Source organism: Haematobia irritans, chromosome 1 (assembly GCF_050003625.1).
Source record: "Haematobia irritans isolate KBUSLIRL chromosome 1, ASM5000362v1, whole genome shotgun sequence".
Lineage (NCBI taxonomy): Eukaryota > Metazoa > Arthropoda > Insecta > Diptera > Muscidae > Haematobia > Haematobia irritans.
The window spans coordinates 239,269,391-239,274,378 of NC_134397.1; positions in this window are offsets into that span (position 1 = coordinate 239,269,391).

Here is a 4,988-nt window from a genome sequence, read left to right on the forward strand (position 1 = left end):
GTCATGAATTAAGCTCCTTTTGGCTCTATGACGCATAGTTTAGGAGATATGAGCAAAACAAGTTTTTCATATAAAAATTTAAAAATTTTCAGGATTTTGATGGAAGTTTCGATTTTTTGGGGGTGGTCATGAATTAAGCTCCTTTTCGCTGTAGGACGCATAGTTTAGGAGATATGAGCAAAACAAAAAATTCAATTTTTTCAGGAATTGGGTGGAATTTTCGATTTTTTGGGGGTGGTCATGAATTAAGCTCCTTTTCGCTATAGGACGCATAGTTTAGGAGATATGAGCAAAACAAGTTTTTCCTATACAAATTTCAATTTTTTCGATTTTTTGGGGGTGGTCATGAATTATGCTCGTTTTCGCTCTATGACGCATAGTTTAGGAGATATGAGCAAAACAAGTTTTTCATATAAAAATTTGAATTTTTTTTAAGGATTTGGTTTTAATTTTCGATTTTTTGGGGGTGGTCATGAATTAAGCTCCTTTTCGCTCTAGGACGCATAGTTTAGGAGATATGAGCAAAACAAGTTTTTCATATAAAAATTTAAAAATTTTCAGGATTTTGATGGAAGTTTCGATTTTTTGGGGGTGGTCATGAATTAAGCTCCTTTTCGCTGTAGGACGCATAGTTTAGGAGATATGAGCAAAACAAAAAATTCTATTTTTTCAGGAATTGGTTGGAATTTTCGATTTTTTGGAGGTGGTCATGAATTAAGCTCCTTTTCGTTATAGGACGCATAGTTTAGGAGATATGAGCAAAACAAGTTTTTCGTATAACAATTTCAATTTTTTTAAGGATTTGGTTTTAATTTTCGATTTTTGGGGGGTGGTCATGAATTAAGCTCATTTTCGCTCTAGGACGCACAGTTTAGGAGATATGAGCAAAACAAGTTTTTCATATAAAAATTTAAAAATTTTCAGGATTTTGATGGAAGTTTCGATTTTTTGGGGGTGGTCATGAATTAAGCTCCTTTTCGCTATAGGACGCATAGTTTAGGAGATATGAGCAAAACAAGTTTTTCATATAAAAATTTCAATTTTTTTAAGGATATGGTTTAAATTTTCGATTTTTGGGGGGGTGGTCATGAATTAAGCTCCTTTTCGCTATAGGACGCATAATTTAGGAGATATGAGCAAAACAAGTTTTTCCTATACAAATTTCAATTTTTTCAGGATTTGGTTTGAATTTTCGATTTTTTGGGGGTGGTCATGAATTAAGCTCATTTTCGCTCTACGACGCATAGTTTAGGAGATATGAGCAAAACACGTTTTTCATATAAAAATTTAAAAATTTTCAGGATTTTGATGGAAGTTTCGATTTTTTGGGGGTGGTCATGAATTAAGCTCCTTTTCGCTGTAGGACGCATAGTTTAGGAGATATGAGCAAAACAAAAAATTCAATTTTTTCAGGATTTGGTTGGAATTTTCGATTTTTTGGGGGTGGTCATGAATTAAGCTCCTTTTCGCTCTAGGACTCGTAGTTTAGGAGATAAGACCAAAACAAGTTTTTCATATAACAATTGGAATTTTTCCAGGATGTGGATGGAATTTTCGATTTTTTGGGGGTGGTCATGAATTAAGCTCCTTTTCGCTCTAGGAGGCATAGTTTAGGAGATATGAGCAAAACAAGTTTTTCATATAAAAATTTAAATTTTTCCAGGATTTGGATGGTATTTTCGATTTTTTGTGAGTGGTCATGAATTAAGCTCCATTTCGCTCTAGGACGCACAGTTTAGGAGATATGAGCAAAACAAGTTTTTCATATAAAAAATTCAATTTTTTCAGGATTTGGTTGGAATTTTCGATTTTTTGGGGGTGATCATGAAATAAGCTCCTTTTCGCTCTAGGGCGCGTAGTTTAGGAGATATGAACAAAACAAGTTGTTCATATAAAAATTTAAATTTTTCCTAGATTTGGATGGAATTTTCGATTTTTTGATGGTGGTCATGAATTAAGCTCCTTTTCGCACTAGGACTCATAGTTTAGGAGATATGAGCAAAACAAGTTTTTCATATAAAAATTTCACTTTTTTTAAGGATTTGGTTTTAATTTTCGATTTTTGGGGAGTGGTCATGAATTAAGCTCCTTTTCGCTCTAGGACGCATAGTTTAGGAGATATAAGCAAAACAAGTTTTTCATATAAAAATTTGATTTTTTTTAGGATTTGGTTGGAATTTTCGATTTTTTGGGGGTGGTCATGAATTATGCTCGTTTTCGCTCTAGGACGCATAGTTTAGGAGATATGAGCAAAACAAGTTTTTCATATAAAAATTTCAATTTTTTTAAGGATTTGGTTTTAATTTTCGATTTTTGGGGAGTGGTCATGAATTAAGCTCCTTTTCGCTCTAGGACGCATAGTTTAGGAGATATAAGCAAAACAAGTTTTTCATATAAAAATTTGATTTTTTTCAGGATTTGGTTGGAATTTTCGATTTTTTGGGGGTGGTCATGAATTAAGCTCCTTTTCGCTGTAGGACGCATAGTTTAGGAGATATGAGCAAAACAAGTTTTTCGTATAACAATTTCAATTTTTTCAGGATTTGGTTGGAATTTTCGATTTTTTGGGGGTGGTCATGAATTAAGCTCCTTTTCGCTCTAGGACGCATAGTTTAGGAGATATGAGCAAAACAAGTTTTTCATATAAAAATTTTAATTTTTTTAAGGATTTGGTTTTAATTTTCGATTTTTGGGGAGTGGTCATGAATTAAGCTCCTTTTCGCTCTAGGACGCATAGTTTAGGAGATATAAGCAAAACAAGTTTTTCATATAAAAATTTGATTTTTTTCAGGATTTGGTTGGAATTTTCAATTTTTTGGGGGTGGTCATGAATTATGCTCGTTTTCGCTCTAGGACGCATAGTTTAGGAGATATGAGCAAAACAAGTTTTTCATATAAAAATTTCAATTTTTTTAAGGATTTGGTTTTAATTTTCGATTTTTGGGGAGTGGTCATGAATTAAGCTCCTTTTCGCTCTAGGACGCATAGTTTAGGAGATATAAGCAAAACAAGTTTTTCATATAAAAATTTGATTTTTTTCAGGATTTGGTTGGAATTTTCGATTTTTTGGGGGTGGTCATGAATTAAGCTCCTTTTCGCTGTAGGACGCATAGTTTAGGAGATATGAGCAAAACAAAAAATTCAATTTTTTCAGGAATTGGTTGGAATTTTCGATTTTTTGGGGGTGGTCATGAATTAAGCTCCTTTTCGCTCTAGGACTCGTAGTTTAGGAGATAAGACCAAAACAAGTTTTTCATATAAAAATTTCAATTTTTTCTAGATTTGGATGGAATTTTCGATTTTTTGGGAGTGGTCATGAATTAATCTCTTTTTCGCTGTAGGATGCATAGTTTAGGAGATATGAGCAAAACAAGTTTTTCATATAACAATTGGAATTTTTCCAGGATGTGGATGGAATTTTCGATTTTTTGGGGGTGGTCATGAATTAAGCTCCTTTTCGCTCTAGGACGCATAGTTTAGGAGATATGAGCAAAACAAGTTTTTCATATAAAAATTTAAATTTTTCCAGGATTTGGATGGTATTTTCGATTTTTTGTGAGTGGTCATGAATTAAGCTCCTTTTCGCTCTAGGACGCATAGTTTAGGAGATATGAGCAAAACAAGTTTTTCATATAAAAAATTCAATTTTTTCAGGATTTGGATGGAATTTTTGATTTTTTGGGGGTGGTCATGAATTAAGCTCCTTTTCGCTGTAGGACGCATAGTTTAGGAGATATGAGCAAAACAAGTTTTTCATATAAAAATTTAAAATTTTCCTGGATTTGGATGGAATTTTCGATTTTTTGGGGGTGGTCATGAATTAAGCTCCTTTTCGCTCTAGGACGCATAGTTTAGGAGATATGAGCAAAACAAGTTTTTCATATAAAAATTTCATTTTTTCCAGGATTTGGATGGAATTTTCGATTTTTTGGGGGTGGTCATGAATTAAGCTCCTTTTCGCTCTAGGACGCATAGTTTAGGAGATATCAGCAAAACAAGTTTTTCATATAAAAATTTCAATTTTTTCAGGATTTGGATGGAATTTTCGATTTTTTGGGGGTTGGTCATGAATTAAGCTCCGTTTCGCTGTAGGACGCATAGTTTAGGAGATATGAGCAAAACAAGTTTTTCATATAAAAATTTCAATTTTTTTCAGGATTTGGATGGAATTTTCGATTTTTTGGGGGTGGTCATGAATTAAGCTCCTTTTCGCTCTAGGACGCATAGTTTAGGAGATATGAGCAAAACAAGTTTTTCATATAAAAATTTCAATTTTTTCAGGATTTGGATGGAATTTTCGATTTTTTTGGGGTGGTCATGAATTAAGCTCCTTTTCGCTGTAGGACGCATAGTTTAGGAGATATGAGCAAAACAAGTTTTTCATATAAAAATGTCAATTTTTCCTGGAATTGGATGGAATTTTCGATTTTTTGGGGATGGTCATGAATTAAGCTCCTTTTCGCTGTAGGACGCATAGTTTGGGAGATATGAGCAAAACAAGTTTTTCATATAAAAATTTAATTTTTTTTAGGATTTGGTTGGAATTTTCGATATTTAGTGGGTGGTCATGAATTAAGCTCCTTTTCGCTGTAGGACGCATAGTTTAGGAGATATGAGCAAAACAAGTTTTTTATAAAAAAATTAAATTTTTTCATATAAAAATTTCAATTTTTTCAGGATTTGGTTGGAATTTTCGATATTTAAGGGGAGGTCATGAATTAAGCTCCTTTTCGCTCTAGGACGCCTAGTTTAGGAGATATGGGCAAAACAAGTTTTTCATATAAAAATTTCAATTTTTCCTGGATTTGGATGGAATTTTCGATTTTTTGGTGGTGGTCATGAATTAATCTCCTTTTCGCTGTAGGACGCATAGTTTAGGAGATATGAGCAAAACAAGTTTTTCATATAAAAATTTCAATTTTTTCAGGATTTAGATGGAATTTTCGATTTTTTGGGGGTGGTCATGAATTAAGCTCCTTTTCGCTGTA